This window comes from Globicephala melas, chromosome 14 (genome assembly GCF_963455315.2).
Source record: "Globicephala melas chromosome 14, mGloMel1.2, whole genome shotgun sequence".
Lineage (NCBI taxonomy): Eukaryota > Metazoa > Chordata > Mammalia > Artiodactyla > Delphinidae > Globicephala > Globicephala melas.
In genome coordinates, this window is record NC_083327.1 from 26,430,296 (window position 1) to 26,454,642 (window position 24,347).

Here is a 24,347-nt window from a genome sequence, read left to right on the forward strand (position 1 = left end):
TGTGTCTGAGAGTCTGGGACAGGCAGCCAGCCTCCAGGGAGTTTGAAATGGAGGGCGGCCACTTTGTGCCTCAGACCTCCTCCCCTGCTGCAGAGACGGAGCCAAACCTCCAGGTAGCCCACCTGTCTCTGAGAACTGAAGGGGGCCCCACGTTCTCTTGTCCCCCGAGGGTGACAGAAAACAAAGCAGTCGTGCAAAAGAGCGTGTGGCCTGAAGTGGAATGCAGGCATTGGCCTCAGCTCCTCTCTCCAGCGTTGTGCAGAGCAAGTGGGTGCTAAACTCCAGCTCCAAGGTTCTTCCTGAGGAAAAAAAGGAGTGGAAGCACACATCTAGCACCTCAGCTTTTCAAGTTGCTACTCAAGGAACTGGCTTCTACCTTGCCTGTCTTGGGGAACTAAAGGGACTTGGCACATCCTAACCTGGGGAAAAAAAAAAGGTAACTATGTGAAGAGATGGTTACGTAATTGGCTTGACTGTAGTAATCATTTCATTATGTATATGGATATCAAACATCATGCTATACACCATAAATATATAGTTTTTTTAAAAAAAAATTAAGCAAAAAAAAAGTATATTCCTAATGGCTTTTTGGGAGCAGAGCAGTGTTGCTTATATATCTGTTAGAACAGTTTATAAATTATGTTGTTCAAAACTTCCAAAATTTCAACTGTTTTAGCTGCTGTATCTATCATTTTCCAGCATTTAAAATGTCTCTTATGACTTTAGATTTTTTTAACTAATTATCTTTTTCTATCATGTATCAAACCACCCTTGTAGATAGATAGTATCCTTTTGGGAGAGTGAGGAGGATAGAATATATATGTGTATATATTTTAAGTGGTCTAATCCCTCTCCTTTTTCTAAGTTCTGTTCATATAACATCTCTCACTAACATTTCATGCTAGTCAGAACTCACCAAAACCCTCGTCAGTAGTATTGAAACCTTCAATTCTCATAAACTGACTTCTGAGACTCTCACAAGAGGATGCTCCTTTTTTGGGAAAATTTGCTTATTGATATTAGGAATAGCAAGATGTATTCTAATATAGTGTATGGCTTATGTAAACTTGATTATAAATACATTTCCTCATAAACAAATATACATAAACTTTAATGTTGATTTAATATTTTATAGACCCAATGATTTATCTTAGGTACACTCCAAATATCTATTATAAAATAAGAGATTTTACTTGGTTCCTATAGTTTTAAAATCAATTATATATTTATTTGAATCAGTCAGACTCACAAACTATTCCCGATGACAAACACATGGGAGATTTAACAGGCAATTTATTACTTTTACAGTGATTATGCCATTTTGCTTTTTGAGGGACTAGAACACTGATGGTCATCATTCTTGGCATCCCAACCTAGCGTAAATGTACATAGGACTGAATTCTAATCAGAAGTGTTCCTGAGGGATGACATACAGTGATTAGGTGTTAACTTTTTCCTGTTAAATGATTACTTGTCAGTATACTCTAGTCATCTTGATTAGTGGTACCCCACATATTGACAGATTTTCCCTTAGGATGAGATACTTCTAAGATGGCAGCTCTCAAATGTTAACGTCTTCATTTTTTCATCTTTTCCCTTTAGTGGCTAATCTGTTATTGAAATTAAAAGGACACATCCTTCAAACTCATTCTCAGAATTCTCACTTGTTGATAAATTTTGTCTTACTCCTGTCCTTTTGCTGCTAAAAGTAATCAGAACCATTTGCAATGCTTTTTGACCTACAGTTGGCCTTTGATAAAATAGAAGTTGCACCAAAATATATGCTTTGATATGGATTTTTGGTTTATAATCATTTAAAATATATTAAGGCACCACTGATTAATTAAGAGTAAAAAGTAATATACTTTATAGATATATTTTCAATTTTAAATGATAAAAATGATGACTTCTTTGTGTCACATAATTTTATATCCAACATTCTATGATTCTGTGTTTATGATTGTTTAACTGTAGAATCCTAAATAATGGCCCTGAAAATCTTCCAGATAATTTGATGTTTTATGTATACTAGCTCATTTTGTTCTCATACTATTTTACAGATAAGACAATGAGTCTCAGCAAAATTAAATGACTTTCCTAGTGCACAAAACTAGTAAGGAATGAAGCAAGTACTCACATCTGAGCAGCCTTGTCCAGGGTCCTCTGGGCTTTTTTGAAACCTTTGGCAACATATGGTAAACGGCAATACATCAAACTACATATATTACCCAAACAGAGGATAGAAAACTTCGTATATGGATACAGGAATCCAAGGGAAAAAAAGATATAACATTGTCTTGGAAGTGGAATGGAAACATACTGGGCGGGGACAGTGTTTTTGACAAGGTAAGTGTAAAATAGAAATGTAAAAGTTCTATTTTTTTCTACTACTAATTAGTGTAGCATACTGTCTCTCTTTTTTTACCCAAAAAGTATTTTTAAAGCTTTTTGTAAGAATGCCACAATTATTCTTATCATTACATATCTTTTTTTCTGGATGTTCTAGACAATAATTAAGAAAAACTAATGAGAAATAGATCTTTGAAAGAGAGAGATTATCATTAGTATTTGTAGAAGTGATTATATTTTTTAAAAATATCTCTCCCCCCAAAAAAATATATATTTCCCAAAGACGCAAGAGGGAAGAGATATGGGAACATATGTATATGTATAACTGAATCACTTTGTTATAAAGCAGAAACTAACACACTATTGTAAAGCAATTATACTCCAATAAAGATGTTAAAAATATATATATATCTCCCAAGAAATTCAATTAAAACATTGTTGGAATTGAAAAATTCATCTCATGTGAAAATAAAATGGGAATAGTTTCATATGGCAACGTAAAATATAAAATGTCTAATAATATATGAAATAAAATAGATAGAACTTAAAAATGTGCATTATAAATGTTTCTTGGAAGGAAAATGAAGCAGACAGATAATTGGATATGTGTACCTAATAATAGATGGTATTGTCTCTATTAATTCATTGAGGACATATTTATTGAGTAATCAGTGTATGGCAGGTACTCCATGGATAAAATGTGTGAGCCCAAACATTGCCTTTACAGAGCTTACTGTTGAGTTGAAGATACAGATTAGTCATAGGTACTGTAAAAATAATTATATAATAGAAGGGTGTAACTTAGTCAGGAAGTTCATAGAAATCACCCTAAGAAACAGACTTAAAATCTGAAATAAATTGAAGAGTCTCCTAAGTGCAAACAATGGGACTGGGTAGCCTCTTCAAAGCAGAGGGAACTTATGGTAAAGACCCTGGTTGGGGCAGAAACATAGCAGTATTAGGGGAAAAATCCTGTGGAGTTAAAATATAGTGAGCAACAGGAAGTACATTACAAGGTAAAACTGTGATAGTGAGTACATATCAGATGATATTGTTCCTGCAAAGACCTGTTAATGATGTATTCTTAAGAGCAAAGGGAGACCATTTTAATATTTTAAATTAGAGGGAAACATGATTATATTTGTGTTTTGTAAAAATTCCCCTGGCTGCAGTGAGAGAACAAATTTAAAATGGAATGAGAATTCAGGGAAACCAGAAAAACAAGAAGGGAAAGCACAGAGGGTGAAGACAAAGATTCCCTCCAGCTTTCTGACTGCAGCAGTGTCATTCATTGAGACAGAAGTACTAAAAGAACAAAATATTTCTGGAAATTAAAAACTAGAGCAAGGAAGTAAAAATGTTAACCAAATTATCTATCTATCTGTCTATCATCTATCTATCATCTATCTTTCTATCTATCTGCCATCACTAGAATTTAGTGTGTGATAAAGATGTGATTTTATATAGGGAGAGAGACACAACTATTCAGTGAGTAGTAATGGGACCAATGGCTAACTGCGGGGATTTTTTAAATTAGAACATACTTTCAAAACTTTTAATAAAATAAATTTTAAATATATTAAGTATTTAAAATAATGTTTAAAAATTTTTAATTTAAGAAAATTAAGTAAAGTCTAAGTTAAATATTCTGCGACTAGGGAGTATTCTGATTATTAAACAATTGATCTCAGGTTCAAACTGATCCTTCTGTACTCTACTTTGTGAGGCTGGGGCTGGAACTTTGCAAACCACATTTCTCTTTCAATGGCTGGCTCCTATTAGGTTTCTTTTTCCAATAGAAGTAAGTAGAGTAAGGCTGCAGGAGGAAGAACATGCTACTTCTGTCTGTTTCCTACTCCTGTCTCCATCTCACAACTTCTTGCAGCAACAGTGAGCTAATTTCTGTAGCAGCACCTGATTTCAGTTTTCAGGGTTTCCATATACTGTGTCATCTCTTAGGTAGCCCCAACTTAGCATCACCCCTTCTTCAGAAGTCTAAGTTCCAAATTCACAAAACTTTTCTTCCAAGATTTTAAATGTTATCAATTCCAACCTTATTTCTTTGTCCCCCAGCCGCTTCCTTCTGTTATACCTTAATGACTCCTTTTTGTCTTTCTAGTTCTCTAAGACCTGGTTTACTATTCTTTATACACTCTGTTAAGCTGACTGATGAAGTGTCTGTATCCAGACTAGACTGGCTGGTAGGGAACTGTTATATAAATATGATATCCATTAAAAAAAAAAACTTCAGAAGAAAAGAATTACAGATTTATCAATGTTTATTAGAAAACTGACCAATATTCCCTGGGAACCTACTATGTGTTAAGCACTTCTCTAAGTGCTGGGGACACAGGAGTAAAGACAGACTGAATCCTTGACATTAAGGAGCTTACAGGACAGTGGGGGTTAGGTTGTGAGATAAGGCAAGATAAGTTCAAGTGTTGATAAGTACTTTGATAAAGATAAAAAATAATGATGTGTAGAGCTGTAACAGTGTCTAGGGAAGGGAGTGGGATGGATATTTGATCTGAAATCTAAAGGACAGTAATGGGCATACCATGAAAAGACATGAAGTTCACTAAACACAAGAAAAAGCATGTACAGTCCTGCAAGTGAAATGATCTGCCATTCTTTCTGTTCTTGAAAGAAGGGGGAAAAAAATGTCTCTGCTCCTGCAAGAAAATAGATAGATAGATAGATAAGTAGATAGATAGATAGATAAACAATAAGGAAGAGGAGAGTGGAAAAAAATAAAATTAGTGAAGTAAGCTGAAATCAGATCATGTCGGGCATTTTAGGTCATGGAAAGATGTTTGCATTTTATTCTAGTTAAACTGAGAGCATTTTGAAGGGGTTTAACCCGTAAGTGATATTATCTGATTTGTGCATTTAAAAGATCACTCTGACTGCAGTATGGTGTCTGAGTCATGATGGCCAGCAGTAAGACAGGGGTAGAGCCAGGAGTAAAAGCAGAGAGTGGTTAGGTTGTTGCAGTTGCTCAGGCAAAGAGATAGTGGGCATTAATTAAGGGAGAGTATACATTCATTTGTTGAAAACGTGTGTACAAATGAAACATAAAAAGATGTAGGTACAGGAATGTTCATGAAAGCATATTTTAAATTGAGGGCAGTATCTTAGTATGTGCAAATAGAACACACAAGAAAATGAAATTGATGCAATACTAAAAGCAACATACAGCTATTAAAATAATTTCAGATTAATTTTATTTGCTGAAAATATACCTATGGTCTACATGAAAAAATAGATTACTACAATATGTTTGTATATGTGTATGGCCGTAGAAAACAGATAGTTACTATCTGGAGTTTGTATGACTTTGAGATTTGTTTTTCCCTTACACTTTCTTGCATTTTTTTATTGTTTGCAAATGAGCAATTTTTTTCCTTTATGGTCAACAAAATATAAAAAAATAAGAAAAAGGGAAAATGTTTAAAATTATATTATCCTATCAATAGAAACAGAATTTACCAAATTCCAACACCTATTAATAACAAAACCCTCAGTAAACAAAGAACAGAGGGGAACTTCCTTAGCTTGATAGATAATATATACAAAAAGTCCACAGCTAACATTATATTTAATAGCAAAAAACTCAAAATTTTCCCACTGAGATCTAGTACAAGACAAGGATATCCCCTCCTATCACTCCTTTTCAACATCATACTGGAAATTCTAGCTAATGCAATAAAATGAGGAAAGAAGATACACAGATTAGGAAGGAATAAATAAAACTGTCTTTGTTTGCCAGTGACATAATGATCTATGTAAAATTCTGAAAGAATAAGCAAACAAATTCCTGGAACTAATAAGCAATTATAGCAAGGTTGTAGGATACACAGTTAATATACAATAATCATTTGCTTTCCTGTATTCCAGCAATAAATAAGTGGAATCTGAAATTTAAAACACAACACATTTACATTGGCACTCCCCAAAATGAAACAGTATGTATAAATCTAACAAAGTATGTGCAAGATTTATATGTGGAAAACTACTAACTCTGATGAACAAAATCAAACTGAATAAATAGAGAGATATTCCATGTTTATGGATAGAACAACTCATTATTGCCAAGATACCTGTCCCTTTCAGTTTGAACTGTAGATTCAGTGTAATTCCAGTTAAAATCACAAAAAGTTTTTTGTGGATATCAACAAGCTGATCCTAAAATTTATATGGAGAGGCCAAAAGCCCAGAATACTCACATGATATTGAAGGAGAACAAAGAAAGAAGACTGACACTACCCTACTTCAAAATTTACTATAAAACCACAATAATCAAGAAACTGAGGTGTTAGTGAAAAAAATGGACACATAGATAACGGAACAAAATAGAGAGCTGTGAAATGGACCCACATAAATATAATCAACAGATCTTTGCCAAAGGAGCAAAGGCAATACAACCAAAAAGATAGTCCACTCAATAAATAGTGCTGGAATAACTGAGCCTTCACATGCAAAAAAAAACCGATCTAGACACAGACTTTATAGCCTTCATAGAAATCAACTCAAAATGGACAATAGACTTAAATGTAAAATGCAAAACTATAAAATTCTTGGCAGAAAACATGAGTAAACCAACATTACCATGAATATGCCTATGCCTTTTTATATACAACAGCAAAGACACAATCCAGGAAACAGATACTTGATAAGCTGCACTTCATTAAAATTTAAAAACTCTCTAAAAACTCAATGGTAAGGAAACAACATGATTAAAAACTTGGCCAAAGATCTTAACAGACTCCTCAACAAAGAAGCTATACAGATGGCAAATAAGCATATTAAAAGATGTTCCATGTCATATGTCAACAAGGAAATGCAAATTAAAGCAACACTATGATACCATTACACACCTATTAGAATGGTCAAAATCCAGAACACTGACAATACCAAATGCTGACAAGGATGTGCAGCAACCAGAACTCACTCATGACTGGTGGAAATGCAAAATGTTGCAGCCACTTTAGAAGACTGTTTGACAGTTTCTTACAAAACTAAACATACTTTTACCATATGATCCAGCAATCACACTCCTTGGTATTTACCCAAAGGAGTTGGAAACATGTCCATACAAAAAACCTGCACATGGATGTTTATAGTAGCTTCATTTATAATTGCCAAAACTTGGAAGCAACCAAGAGGTTCTTCGGTGAGTGAATAGATAAACAATTGTTTATGTAACATTGTGGAATGGTACAACTATGGAGACAATAAATAGATCAGTGGTTTCCAGGGGCTGGAGGCAGAGAAAAGGATGAATAGACAAAGCAGAGAGGATTTATAGGGCAGTAAAAATATCTGTATGATACCATAATAATGGATACATGTCATACATTTGTCCAAACTCATATAATGTACAGCACCAAGAGTGAAATGGAATGTAAACTGTGGACTTTGGGTATTTAAGATCTGTTGATGTAGGTTCATCAGTTGTAATATATGTGTTACTCCAGTGGGAGATGTTAATACAGAGAAGGCTATGTATGTGTGGGTACAGGGGATACATGGGAAATTTCTGTACCTTCCCCTCAATTTTTCTGTAAATTTTAAACTGCTCAAAAAAAAATCATTTATTTAAAAAAAAAAAAAGGAGAAAGAAAAAGAAAGTTTCTTCTTGACCTAAGTAATATTCTTAGACCTCAGCTAATTTGGGGCTTATATCTCCAAATAATATGTTTGGTTTTATGCTATTCTTTGCTATTTCTCCAGAATATGTATGCTTAATTCAATGACATTTGTCTGTATATATGAGTTAATTTGAACACTCCTTGATTAGTGACATCTTCACACCTTTTATTTTTTATTAGTGTTATTTGTAAATGTGTTTCAAGAATTTGTATTTAATCTTTTTTACTCTTTTATGGCTTTATTATAATTGATATACAACAATAACTATTGTAAAGGATATGATTTTATAAGCATATGACCCATGAAGTCATCCTTATAATCATGATAATGCTTTATCTATCACCACAAAAGTATCTGCATCGTCTTTTTGACCCTCCCCCAAACGTCCACCCCACTTTTATGCCCAAGCAACCACTAATCCACTTGTGTTATTATAAAGTTTATTTTATTTATATATATACATGTATATATACATATATATATATATAAAGTTCTGGAAAATATATATATAGAGAGAGGGAGAGATAGATTATATACTCTGGCTTCTACACTTAGTATAGTTCTTTTGAAATTTATCTGTGTTGTCACATATGTCAAGAGTTTATTCCTTTTTATTGATGTTTAGTATTGCATAGTATAAATGTACTATACCACAATTGGTTTGGTAATTGTGGTTCCTTCTGGTTCCTTCCAACCTTGTGGAGCCAACAAGGCCAGTATTTTGAAGAACAGTGTTTTTATCTTAAAGCTACTGTTTTTCATTTAAATTTCATTTTGGTTTAAACTTTCAATCACATCAAAATCATAGAATTTCATAAAGAAGCTCCATATCTAGTTCTTAATGAAGAAAATACTTTGTTTGCCAATAGATAACTATGCTGTGTTCTACTTCTTGCCACAAGGAGTTCCCTGATACCTAGGATGATCATTAGTCCCCTTTGCCCTGGAAAGTCCCAATTTAAGCTTGTTTTCCAGGTTTAATTGTTATTAGTTATTTCTTTCACTCAGAATTAATATGAATGATAACAGTAATGAATAATAAATCATATGGCCACCCAAAAGATAATGCAAAAATATTGAAATTTATTTTTGCTACAGACACCATTTTTGTTTTATTTCCTTTAAAAATGTAATTATTTAAAATTTTATTTTTATCTGTCTCATGGATCAGGAAAAAATAGAGTTTAAACTGTAGACATGAAAATACATAAACTATTGAGGTAGGTCATCAATCATTGAGTATTGTGCCAACCACGGAGGTATCAATGAGACTCCTAACTATAAAATCAATAAGATATAAAACAAAACATATACTAAATGTAACTAATGAATCAGTATTAATAGCACATTTAATGCTATAGGATTTCCTTAAATACTTTAAAATCAGTTTCATTAACAAGGGGCTGCAAACACAACTGTTTCACCTCCTCATATTGTTAGGGATTTGTCACAATGTTTGAGAAGCACTTGTTTAAGTTCACAGTAACAGAATTTAAGTTTGCTGTGATCTACTTTTAAAAAATGATATGTAGAATAACTGTGCAGACTGAAACACACATATAAGAGGACTTTATGAAATGGTTTGCAAATCATGAATTTGCAACAAATGACAACTTCCAGTGTGTAAACTTCATGTTACATTTCTATAATTTTTAAAAATTATCTGAAGGAGAGAATATAAAGGATCAAAGCATGTATTTCAGTAGTTTCTATTAAAAGATAATTTTTTCAAGGTATTAATCATATACTGTATTACTGAGATACTAATATTTAGTTTTATCTGGAATTATTAACATTATGGAATATTTTCTAGTACACCATTATCTACAACTACTCTAGTGCAAATGGTGTGGGAATAAATTAAAATATTAGTAAAACTTGTAGATATTACACTTTATTCAAAAATGTTAAATAGAATGTCAAATATTCACTAGTGAAACATGGTTTAAAAATCATCTAAGGACATAGGTACAAATATTTGGTGTATTGAGATATTGTTAATTTTATTCTTTAACTTTAATCCCCTGAGAGGGGTGAAAATAATTCACCAAGATTTCTTGGGCAGACAAAAATGTTGATGGTGAGACATAATAGGAGTTGCAGCTATTTCAAGTCAAAATGAGTTCTTTAATCCTCTATCTAGTGCAGGTAGAATTAATTCATTACTAACCTCACAACAAATTTCAGGGAAACTAGGTCTGCTGTAACTGTTAAATTGTGGTAGAAATTAGGAAATGTTGAAATGGTCTCATCAGGAAACCGTGCATAATGTCATTTAGCACATTAACAGAGTCCCCCAAATCTTGTTCAAAAGTGTCTTTTTCTATCTTCATTTCACCATTGCGTGGCTCATTTGAAACAGCCAGCATGTCTGAAGTAGTTTATAACTGTGGCTGAAGAAACTATTCAGCACAGCTCGTTAACTAGCAATTTTACCTCAAGACCATCTTGAGTATTTGATTCCTCAAAATTCTTTTGAACAGAAATAGATAAATAAATAGTGCAGGTTATAAATATACTTGAGTGTGGGTGGTTTCTTGATGAGTCAACTGATAATATTAATTCAGTTTGTTGGCTTACAGTGGGTTTTTTGTGCATATCTGTGTATGGATTATTGCTAGAGTGGCAACAAATTCTGTAAACATGCTTAATGTTCTAACATCATTGTTAATTCCTTTCCTCTTCCCCTGGAGTTTCATAAGGTGAAGATGGTCAAGTAATCTGGGTTCTCGTCCCTGCTGTGTAGTTGGCTTTCTCTGCCTGAGTAAACACCAAAGCAATGCTGATTCTTAAGAGAAGTGTTCATTCCAGTTGGTTGAAATAAGGACTCTCTCTCTCTCTTTTGTCTTTTAACCTGCCTAATTCTTTCTTCTATACCATCACTTTTATATTTTCAATCTTAATAAAATTTGTATTTATTCCTGAAAAATATAAATTTTCTGTGAAATGTCTAAGTAATAAAAAACTAACAGTGTTCTATATGTTATGATTAAAAATTTTTGATTCTCTGCCTTGAACTTCTAACTGTGAGAAATTTTCCCAGTCTTTGCCATGTTGCTTCTATGGAGACTGGGAAGAGCTAGGTCCATAAACTTTTGGTTAACTGACTGAGGCAACTCCTATAGTGTGAAGCTCACAGCCAGGTGCCTCAGTTTGAAACAACTCGAACTCCTCAGAACAGGATGAATCCTATTATATCAGCAACTGCTTTCTCCTGAAGAGTTGCTGTGTTAGCAGATAGAGTACGTTGAAGCCAGAACCTGCTGTAACCAGGAAAGAAGCTCATCACCTGATCCACATCCTGCTTGCACCAGCAACGTGTCCATTGGAAACATCTTACTTGTGAGGAACTGCGAAGTTTCCTAGACTTGACCTTTTTAGCACATATCTTGACACAAGTTCTTTATTCAACCTGTAGTTTCCAATCAGTCAGGCACACAAGTTAGCCCAGTCCTCCTTTTTCCACTCATTCACATATTCTCTGTATTACAGAAAGATTACACATATATCAAAAATATAATGTCTGTTTCATCATGTGATTAAATCTTATGAGTTTTTCACCACACTTTCAGTTTTGATTCTTTCTCCTTTTATCCATTCCCTATAAATTCCTTTACACACTTAATAATATACTTTCATTTGCCTAAATTTTTGATGGCCAATCTATAGCCTGATATTTTGTGTTCTCTTTATTACTGAGATAATAGCAATGACAATAATAGTTATGGGTAACATAATACTTACTGTATCCAAAACACTCTTCTTAGTATTTCACACATATTAACTTATTTAATCATTGCAACAACCCTATGAGGTTGGTCCAATTATTTCCCATTTTACAAATGATAAAACTGAGGCACAGAAAGGTAAAATGACTTGACACAGACCACAGAACTAGTAAGTGGTGCGGCAGGCAGTGGAACACTAAAGTTGAGGCTCTCAGCACTTCAATATTTTATCTCATATTCATATAATTATCAAGTTAGTTATGGAAAATTGGCTTTATCATTTAAGGCAGTCTTCTCCCTTTTTATTTTTGTTTTCTTACTCCACCTTACACAAAAATAAAAAAATAAAATCTAATTCTTGAACATTTGAACAATTGAAGATGCCTTTACTTTATGTTTGATAATTTTATAGTTTGGATAAAATCTATTTTCCTATGAATAGTGAAATCATTGCTCCATTTTTCTCTGACATCTAGTGTGACTGATAAAATGTTTGAGGATAGTCTGATTTTTATACCTTTATACAATAAGCTGATTTTCTTCCCTCTCAAAGTTTTTGTAGCTTCTAATTTTCTCAAATATTTTGAAATTGCACAAGTCACATGTCAGAATGGAAGTGTTTTCATTTATCTTATTGAGCCCTTAACTCTGAAAACATGTTTAACTTCAATTCATAACTTTTCTTCTATTTTATATTTTAGGATTTTTCTTCCATTATTTATATTTAAATTTATCTTTTAAACTTTTTTTCAATTTTGGGGGGAATTATTTTTTATTTTTCCAGAACTCTTTCTTGTTCTTAAATCCCTCTTTTTCATTATGAATAACTCTAAATACATTAATTATAATTTGCTTCCTTTAGGGTAAGTTCTCTTTCTTCAACTGGATTCTTTACACTATTAATTTTCCTCAAATGCCTGATGATTCTTATGCAAATGGTGAATTTAGGACTAGAATTATGATGGGTAGCTAGTGTGTGTGGCATTATGTTTCCACAACACGTCTCTTTTCAGTATTAGAAGATTTACTTGGGTGAATTGAGTATGTGGGAAGGTCTTTCTGACTAGCGAGACTCGCTTTCAGGTATAATTATGAGAAGCAGATGGACATTCTGGGATCCATACTAATGTAGAAATAAAAAGAGCTTCATTTTGGAAGCCATATCAGATGCCCTACTCCTTCTTAGATTTACTGATTTTTTAGACTAGAGAGTAGACATATCCTTGGACAGGGGAAGATGAGGACCAATAAAACAACTTGCCATGTTGTAATTTGGCAGGGTCAAATGTGTAGGAGATTCTCACTTTTATGAATTCATCTTTTGATTAATTTATCCTGAACTTATTATTATTCTCAGTATCCACTAAACTTGCTGTCATTCTGTACTCTGCTAAGCATGTTCTGGTCTGTATCTTCCTCCACTCTTTCTCATTCTTTAATAAAATACCATATGATAATGAAAAATCAATTGTTGCCTTCTAATTCTCAGAACTGTAATAGCTTTATTTTATTTAAATGCAATTCAGGGAGATGAAGTAGCTAAAACTGTGTGTTAAGTTTGCAATATTGAGTCAGAAGTTCTAAATAAGTGCTTCTAATTATTGATGCTTATTTGGCTGGGGCAATCTGAGGTTCATGTGAAGGTGACTGAAGTGGTGATATTAGGCATCAACACTTAAAAGTACAAGCTTCTCTTAACTCCACTTAATCTCCACCTCCTCTTCCCATTTTTCTCCTTCCTCTTTCCTTCCTGATAAAATTTGGATAGATAAATGCCTAATTTCTCAGCCTCCAATTTCTCCTTTTTCATGCTTACTTGAGATAACTCTAAGACTTTCTTCCCACACTCTTCTGAAGCTATTTTTTCTAAGGACATAAAGACCTCCATAATCCAGTAGTTATTCAAAGACTTGTATTACTTGACTTATTACCAGTATTTTGCCCAGCTGATAACTCAATCTTGTTCAAAGCATCTTTTTTTCTACTTCTCTTGAGATACTTCCTAACTCAAAAGTAACCTCTAGTTACCTAAAATAAGAAGTCTGAGTCCATTTCTGGATATTTGACTGCTGACATCTTTTCAGTCTCATCCCTCCCTTTTTTCCATCAGCCTCACATCTGAAAAACTTATAGGAAGGCCTCGGTGCTCCCTTCTTTGGTGACGTCAGGAGTTTTAAACTACACATGAAACCTCACTCTGAGCCCCCAACCACGATAAACACTCCAAGCCAGTCACACTTCCTTGCTCTCTCAAGCCATTTTGAACCAGCTTGGGAGGACTTTCTGCTGTCCCCATAAAGCTGTAGGTAAGTAAGAAATATTTTCATACACTCTTGGCATGTATTTAGCATCATTAGTTTCCACATCTGAACCAAATTTCTCAACATTTCAATCTTTTCTTAATGAGGCTCAGTGAGAAAACCTATTCTTTATTTTAACCGACCCTCACTCCTGAAGTGATTCCATCCAGTAATATAACTTCAGATATTATCTATATGCTGACAGTTCCCAAGTGTATTATCTATATCAGTCCCTCCTTTGAATTCCCAATGTCCATATCAATTACCTATTAGGTGTCTCTACTCAGATGTCTAACAGCCATCTCAAACCTAACATTCAATAGTGAGCTCATAATCACCCCCAAACCTTTTCCTCTGCAGTTTTCCCATCTATTTAGTTACTTGGTCCAAAAATCTTAAAATCATTCTTGACTTCTTTCCTTCACAAATATGTACACACATCTTATCTGTTCCATTGTCTAAATATATACAAAATCTTACCTCCTTACACAGCTACTACTACCAAGACTATTGCATAAGCTACTATCATTTCCAAACCAGGATTTGTGAAACAACTTATAAACTGATATTTCTTCTTCAGCCCTTGTCCCACACTCTTTAGGCTCTTCTAAACACAGCAGCTAAAGTGATCTTATGAAAATGTAGGGACTTCCCTGGTGGTTCAGTGGTTAAGACTTCACCTTCCAATGAAGGGGGTGTGGGTTTGATCCCTGGTTGGGGAGCTAAGATCCCACATGCCTTGCAGTCAAAATATCAAAACATAAAACAGAAGCAATGTTGTAACAAATTCAATAAAGATTTTAAAATTGGTCCACATCAAAAAAATCTTAAAAAAAGAATGTAAATTACACCATTTCACTCTTCTGCTCAGTCCTGGCTCACTAAGAGTAAAAAATACATTCCTTTAAATTGCATATACAAATCAGTATAATCTGGCACCCATGATTCTCTGACTTTATCTCCTATTACTTTCCCAGTGACTTGCTCTATACCGGTCTCAGTGGCCACCTTTCCACCCCTTAAACACAGCAGACATGTGTTTCTCATAGGCCTTTGCATGTGTTGTTTCCTGTGTCTGGAATGAAACCTCTCCACGTATCTCCACTGCTGGCTCCATCATATGCTATAAGTCGTTGCTTGACTCTCTCTCTCTCAGCGAAGTGTTCTCATCAACAACGTTGTCTGTCTTCTTTACTTTTCTCTACTGCACTTATGAAATCAACAGCTAATATATTGTTTTCTATTTTGCTTAAATTTTGTTTCATAATCTCCCATTACTAGAATATAAGCTTCATGATAGCTCAGATTTTTCTGTTTATTTCATTGCTGGAACAGTATTTTAACACATAAGAGATGTTGAATAGTTATTTGTTGAATTATTAATTTAAAATAATAATTAGGTTTACATAATATAGCCTTGGTAAATTACTTTATTTCTGTTAGAGTCCCTTAATGTTCACTCTGTAATTCAATCAGTATAATGTACAGCCCTTAACTAATTGACTTGTTTTCTCTATTTCTGTAATGGGGATAATAATAAAGTGCGTGACTAGGCTTCAGGATAAGAAAAAACCTGTATGACTTATCTAACCCATGGTGAAGTATACAGGTTATGTTTCAGCCAATTTCTAGAATAGCTGTGTATGTAAAATACTGTGTGTCTTTCTCTTAATTTTGCCACTATTTAAAAATGTTTCTTTAAGATCAAAGATCAATAAGTGAACAACAGTTATTAGAGTACTCATTGTGGACAACTATATTTGATCCCCTCTCTCCTGGGGGCTGAGCCAAGGACTAACTTGGGTTGGGTTATGATCACGTTCGGAGCCTGAGAGAGAAAACTTCACCATGTAGACTGTAAAAGATGTAAATGGGGTGGGATGTGTTAATAGAACCAAGAGCTCAGTGTGCAATTGAAGTCCAATGAGCAAAGTAGTGATGGCATCACAGAAAGGTGGCCAAAAGTAAAGATTAAACTGAATATAGATAACAAGGATCATTAGAACCAGGTAAACAGAACAAAGCAGCCTTAGCTAGTCAAGGAGAGTTGATGAACCAGTACAATTGCCTGGAATAAACCTTGTTGCCTATGGTTGACTTTTTGTTTGTGTTTTGGGGTGGGGCAAATAGATATTCTGACCTCAAGGAGATTACACTCTAATGAAAAAAGAGACCAAAATGCATAAAATATTAATAATATACAATAACAAACATTTTTTAAATTACACAAAATTTTGTCATAATAGTTACAATATAAAGTCAAAGCATATATAGAATAAAGTTTTCAAAATCTAAATGAACATATGAAAACACTAGATTCCCTTAAAACATTTTTAAGTATGCAGTGCATTTTGAGTCATTTAGACCACCTTCATTCAATATTGTGTCTGTTATAAATTAAAGGAAAAATCAGAAAAGAGTTATCTTTAGTTCTGTCTCTATACAATAAGGCTGTCTGTAAAAATAACTAATTATGAATAAAGTTTCTTTTTACCAAGGGATATTATTGCAAAGAGATTGCTTAAGTCTGGATGGCCTATCCAGACATTTTGGTACTAATATTTTTATACTGAAATTGTACCTTATGCAAAATAAGTGATTTGTTCTAATTTTGAAAAAGCAGGTTTGATACTAATGGATTATGTAGTTTAAAAAGAATGTCTTGGAAAGAGACATTTAATTTACATTTTAATGCATCAGGCTGCTTCTATCCAAGGTGGCCAAATCTCCTCTTTCGAGAAAACCAGGTTAAGTGTATTAATGGTTGGGCTGTTAAGCACATTTAATGTTGTTCACTAACATTTATTGATTCTTGAAAGAGACTTGCTAGTAAAGCCTCATTCCTGTGCTGCTAAGATTAGGTTTATCCTGTATTAATTCTTTAGTTTGATCATTTAAATGTCTCCCAAGTTCAAGTTTTACATTTTAATTTATTCTTAGGCCTATGACAATGCAACTAAAACTTTAAGACTTTGCTCACTGCAAAGATTTAGCCTTGATTTTAATAAGCTTGGGCAAATTGGCAGCTTTAAATAACACAAGCAAAGCAGTATTTTTCAAGAGTTTTGTACAGAAGCACACATGATTATAAATGTTAGGAACAATGGGATGTGATTGTCATGGAGGAAGAAAATTTCCTTTTATAAATTACAATGCATCTATTCTTTCCAAGTAAGAAACTTCCCAATAGTTTTGATTTTCTTTTAGATAGTCAGTGGATAAAGAAGTATAAAATGAGTCAGTCAAATTAAAAGATAACTAAAATTGTCCTATTTTAAATATTGTCTCTGGGTTTACCCATGAAAGGAAAAGTACCGAAAAGTTGCACACCATAACATCAGAAGTTAAAGATATCTATAATTGCTCAAAACTAAGTATCTTCTCTCACAGAATTTCTTTGTGTTTCTATAGTTTCATTTTTATAAGCATGGTGGCCTCATTTGATGTCAAGTGCCCATTTCAAGTGCTCCTAAAAGATTTTTTTGGTATAGGATATAAGGAGTAAACATAATCAATAAAAAATCACTTTTCTAAGCAGCCATTGGGTTTTTGGCCATAGATATAACACCTTTTTGTTATTTTGACATCCTTCAGATATTTCCTATCTCCTCCATTTCTTATAAATGTTTCTCAGATTTCTATAGATATAGTCTTAGGAGCTTATTGCATTTCTTAGAAAACATTTCATTTAATTTTAATAAGAGCCTATATGACTATGCACAGGCCCTTTCTATCCAGTTACGCTTACAAAAAATCAAGATGAAATAACATGTGAATGCTCAGACTGAGTTTCCCTAAGTAACTAACTGCACAGCTGGGCAGGTCAGGCAGGTCAGCAGCATATCTGCAATAACTATGTATTAGGGATGTGTCTTGAGCTCCTATTTATTAACATTTATTAACACATCCACACTGATAGAAACTGGGGTATTTTCCTCTCCCTGGAGGTCTCTTGACCATTGACCATCTGCATCAGGAAAAGGCATTCTTCTAGATTTCATATCAGGTGATGGGAAGGGTAAAGGTTGATAAGGAGCTTATCTGGCTTGGACACATTCCTTGTGAGTTAAGCTAAAGCTCAGTCATGTGAAAAGGAGAGGGGATAAGTGAAAAGGGGAGGGGATAAGAAGGCTGGCCTAAGATGTAGATAAGAAAATGGAGTCAGTGTGGTTCTGTCATACACTCCTGCTTTTGCACTTGTCACAGTGATCTTCTCCTGTGGTCCCAAAGCCTTTGGGTGCCAAAGCTGCCCCAGAACCAGGGGAAGAATTAGCAAAGGTGTAGTCTTTCTCTTTAATGCCGTGGTGTATTTTGTCTTCTTTCTAGCTGTAAACAGGTTGCACTGTTTATGCTGAATCTAACAAGCCTCAAAACAAGCATAGGATCCTACCTCCACCCCATTCTCCTAGGAGCCAGCATGGTATCCCCCATTCACCATTTCTTTGGATGTTATTATTTGTTTCTTGTGCTTAATTTCTTGCTCTTTTAGCTTAACAAAGCAAGCGAACAGAAAAACACAACTAAAACCTACTACTGTATTCACCAACGTAAATAAACTTTAGTGTCTGGTACCAGGCTCCACTGGGCCAGTAACCACTTGGGCCCAGCTGAAACAACCACTTACAGATCCATTTATAGAAAATGTGTGTCCATTAGACTAAGAGTAATAATCTGATTTCTACCCATTAAGGAGACTGAAAAAAAATTATGAAATATTTTAAAGTAATATGATTTTATCTATATTACTGTAATAACTTTTTATTGTTATTGTATTGTGGTAAAGTATGCATTTTGTAAAATTAAACATTTTAAACATTTTAAATCTACAATTCATTGGCATTAAGTACATTCACATCATTGTGCAACCATCACCCCTATTCATTTCCAGAACTTTTCCATCATCCAAAACTGAAACTGTGTAACCATTAAACAATAACTCCCCACACCCTCCCTTCCCAGCCTCTGGTAACCACTATTCTACTTTATATCTGTGACTATTCTATGTATCTAATAGTAGTGCAATTCTACAATGTTTGCCTTTTTGACTTATTTTACTTAGCATAATGTTTTCAGGGTTCATCCATGGTGTAGCATGTGCCAGAATTTCATTCTTTTTTTTTTTTAATGTCTTTATTGGAGTATAATTACTTCACATTGTTGTGTTAGTTTCTGCTTTATAACAAAGTGAATCAGCTATCCATATACTTATCTCCCCATATCCCCTTCCTCTTACGTCTCCCTCCCACCCTCCCTATCTCACCCCTCTAGGTGGTCACAAAGCACCGAGAGCTGATCTCCCTGTGCTATGCGGCTGCTTCCCACTAGCTATCTATTTTACATTTGGTAGTGTATATATGTCAGTGCCACTCTCTCACTTCGTCCCAGCTTACCCTTCCACCTCCCCGTGTCCTCAAGTCCATTCTCTGCATCTGCGTCTTTATTCCTATCCTGCCCCTAGGTTCTTCAGAACCATTTTTTTTTTAGATTGCATATATATGTGTTAGCATATGGTATTTGTTTTTCTCTTTCTGACTTACTTCACTCTGTATGACAGATTCTAGGTCCATCCACCTCACTACAAATAACTCAATTTCATTTCTTTTTATGGCTGAGTAATATTCCATTGTATATATGTGCCACATCTTCTTTATCCATTCATCTGTCGATAGACACTTAGGTTGCTTCCATGTCCTGGCTGTTGTAAATAGGGCTGCAATGAACATTGTGGTACATGGCTTTTTTTGAGTTATGGTTTTCTTAGGGTATATGCCCAGTAGTGGGATTGCTGGGTCATATGGTAGTTCTGTTTTTAGTTTTTTAAGGAACCTTCAGAATGGGAGAAAATATTTGCAAATGAAGCAACCGACAAAGGATTAATCTCTAAAATATGCAAGCAGCTCATGCAGCTCAATATCTAAAAAACAAACAACCCAGTCCAAAAATGGGCAGAAGACCTAAATAGACATTTCTCCAAAGAAGATATACAGATTGCCAACAAACACATGAAAGGATGCTCAACATCACTAATCATTAGAGAAATGCAAATCAAAACTACAATGAGGTATCACCTCACACCGGTCAGAATGGTCATCATCAGAAAATCTAGAAACAATAAATGCTGGAGAGGGTGTGGAGAAAAGGGAACCCTCCTACACTGTTGGTGGGAATGTAAATTGATACAGCCACTATGGAGAACAGTATGGAGGTTCCTTAAAAAATGAATAACTTGTTTTTATTAAAACTTCTGATTATATGGGCTTCCCCGGTGGCGCAGTGGTTGAGAGTACGCCTGCCGATGCAGGGGACATGGATTCGTGCCCCAGAAGATCCCGATGCAGGGGACACGGGTTCATGCCCTGGTCTGGGAAGATCCCACATGCTGTGGAGCGGCTGGGCCCGTGAGCCATGGCCGCTGAGCCTGCGCGTCCGGAGCCTGTGCTCCGCAACGGGAGAGGCCACAACAGTGAGAGGCCCGCGTACCGCAAAGAAACAAAACAAAACAAAACAAACAAACAAACAAAACTTACTATAAAAGGAATATGTATTTATTTTGAAAATTGTGAAATATGCAAAAGTATAAAAAAGAAAATATTAAACAATAGTATTCCTACCAGTCAAAGTAAATGGGTGCTAACATTTTTATAAGTATTTAAACATGTGTGTGCATGTATTTGGTAATTATGTGCTCCTACCATTCTAGAAATTGATTTTGTCCTTAATTTATTTTAAGCATTTTTCACATCTTAAGTATCTTTCAATAATCTGATTTTACAGTCTGTATCTTGATTTAGTGTTATATTTTAGGTCTATTTATATTCTGTGTTTGCTAAAGATGCAACAGTTTTGTGCTCTATTATGCTCTGTTGAGATTTGGCTTATATAAACAGAATTATAACTTGATATCACCCATATTAATATTATTATTTCAAAAAATAAATTTCTATAATAATTATTTGGATATTTTGATAAAGTTTTATTATCATGTTAAAGTAATTCCATCTATTTCTCTCTGTGTTTTATTGGTTACCTGGAATATTACTGGTTCTTTTAGTATACAGAGTCCCATTTCTAGGATTCTAGGATTTAATTTATCTCTGTTATTTGGAGTGTGTCTTTGAGTGCTGATCTTTTCCTAGGAAATACATATGGATAGCGTATTTTATGAGACATTGTTTACCTAAGAACAACTTTGAAATTTTATTTTTATTTATTTTTTTGCTTGTCTACATCAAAAATAGATTGGCTTTGTCTAGGGAGCTTTTATCACAATCTTCATTGTCTTTTGGCATTCTTATTTCAGAGAGTTTTAAGTTGGCCAGATATTTTCCCCTTTTGTAGATATTATTTCTTTTTTACAAAATGTTTTTTATAGAGATTATTTTTGGAGTTATTTAAATAAGAGTTCAACACTTTCAGAAATGTATGCCTAAGTTCTGGTATCTTTTAATTAACGTCGCTTGATCCTCTGTGAACTCTCCCTATGTGCAAATTCAAGTCTTTAGCACAGGAAGATTTTAAAAGTTATTATCAATGCACTGTTGTATAACCTGTCAGCATCATTCCCTCCTTCTGGGTTGGGTCATCGTAATCAGTATTGCTTTCTTTTCCCCTCTGACTTCTGAGATAATTTCTTAATATTGCTATTTTTTTTAAATTTCATTTTACTAAATGTCAAATCTGATGATATAATCTCATCTGTGGTTTCTGTTTAAGCAGTCATATAGTCATATGCTATCTTTTCTATTTCCTAATTAGAAAATTATTAGTCTTGCATAAATTTTATTAAATTGTGTTGAGAACTTAAATAAGACATTTTCTAAAAGTTGTTTCTTATTATAACACTTACAGTTGTCTTTCAGAGTGGTTTCCTTCTGTTAAAATATTGTATTTTTTATATAGCTCATGAGCTCTTTTTCCTTATTACTTATTTTATTTTAATTTCCTGGTGTTCATATTTGAAATTAAATTTGTTTGTATCTTTCAGATCCAGAAAAATGAGGAGGAAGAATTTTAGGTTTTCTGTAGCACACTTATCTGCTTCATATATCCAGTAACTTGAAGAGAAAGGTAAGGTGGCTGAAGCTCAATTTAATTTGAATAGAAAGTGTCTTCTTCTGTCCTAGGTTTTCCCCCCACTGTGTTTGGCATGGTTTGCTTGCTTTGGTAGATTGTTGTTTCCACTGTTTATGGACATGGTAGTCAGCATTAAAAAACATCTTTAGCAGTACCTATGGTTGTCTCTGAAGATTATAAACCAGGAGCAATTGCAGGTTTAGATTCCCTAAGGAGTGTAATCTCTTGTATCTGAGTCTCTTGCTAGGGTTGCTTATGAATCTAGATGTTCCTTTTGATTTTGTTTTGATTTGTTCCTCTTGATTTGATGCACCAGTGCCTTCTGTCCGCATACCTCTAAGTGAAAGGATGTTAGTGGGGTTCTGCTAAGCTCACTTCATTTATTCTTCAAGGTGTCTGTTCCTTCCCACAAGGGTGCATTGCTGTATGTCCAAAATGTTCTAGATCTGACACTATTCATTCTATATCTAGCAGAAATTCCTTGAATATACTAAATTGTTGTATCCATATTTTCTCAGTTTTAAGAACTCAAACGCCAGATACCACACACACAACCACATGCACACACACACACACACACACACAACATTGGAATAGGAATCAAAGGGACTTTTTTACTTGCTAATTATTCTAGAAGATAAAATTTTTACTTAAAAGAACCTCTCCAAAACCTACTGCATCTCCCTTGTTTCCTACACACATTTACCACATCTGTCAAAAAGTATAACGTTTATTTTTTAATGTATAATTAAATTATGTTCTTCGAAGAAAAATTACTAAGTGCTTATTATTTGCCCGGCTTTCTGGTTAATAATGCACATGGTTCTTTGTGGATGTGTGGGGTTGGTAGTGAGCATTGCACCAATGGGCAGGCAGACCTTGTCTTCCAGGAGCATGTACCCTAACTGGAGCTGTAAGACATACATAAACAACAACTACCTAAGGCAGAAAATATAAAATATCCTAAGTAATAAAGACAATAAGTACCAAAGGTGCTTGAAAGAGGGGAGAACATTTATCAGACTGACTTATTCAGAGAAGGCAGTAGAATTTTGACTTGGACTTGAAGGAAGGGTTTGGTTTCAGTAGAGTTGAGTAGCAGTTAATGCAGGTAAAGGGAAAGGAATGGAATTCAGAATGAGAGAGATGTGCTAGAGAGATTAAATGCATTGCTGTAAGTCTGCTTATTAGAATTGTTCTTCATGATTTCTACCAGTACTTTTACATATTTGCAGCTGAAACTTTAGTTTGTTATTACTTTTTAGGGCAAATTTTATCTTTGAATAAATAACTATTTCTTGAATCATTCTATAGTGAGTTTATGATGAAATCACACAATTTCAGCAGCTTGCAGGTATTAGCTTACATTGTTTTTATTAAAAACGTTTCTCTTCTCCAACTGCTTTAGGAAAGAGTTTGATCAAACAGGAAAGAGTAAGTTGATCTTAGTGAACTTTTGTTAGCAAAGTTTCACCTAAATTTTCAATCTATACAGAATTGAATCTAAAAATCTGAATAACTTTAATTTAACAAAAATATTTTTCTTCTTTGTACTTATAGCTTGTTTCCACAGCATTACACTAGTGGATTGGAAAAGAAAACATTTATTACGTGAAAGTCCAATGATGTGTAAATGCATAGGGCAGCATTGGCTACTGACCTTACTTTCTTAATACTTAACTTTCTCCACTACCAACAAAGTTCAATAACTGAAAGTAAAGAAAAACATTTTGTTCACAAAGATTATTTTAGGCATTCTATTTTTGTCTGGTTTTGGATAATCAGGACATTGTGACATCTTGAAAAGATACAGGAAAACTTTGGAATCACTGAGTTTTATTATCGGAATATTTTCAGTACTGGACTGAGAGACACATAGCCTTATTATGCATATTCAAGAATAATATGTCACCATAACACAATATTTACACTTGATAGAGTAATTCTGAGAAGGCTTATCTTTGTTCCCCCACAAATTAAGTTTTCATATATGTGTATGACCATTTTAGTCTGAAACAAAATTATTCACTCGAAAAAGATCTGTGCTTTCATTCTTGCATGCTTATACATTATTAAATCCTAAGATAGTGTAACTGAAGGCATTGAATTTAAAATCAGATAAATGCATGTCCAGATATAGCTCAGTTATTGACAAATTGTATGATCCTGGTTAATTATTTAAATTTACTTGATTTCAAATACACATGACTTCAGTTTCCTTATCTGGATGTGAAAATAAAATAGT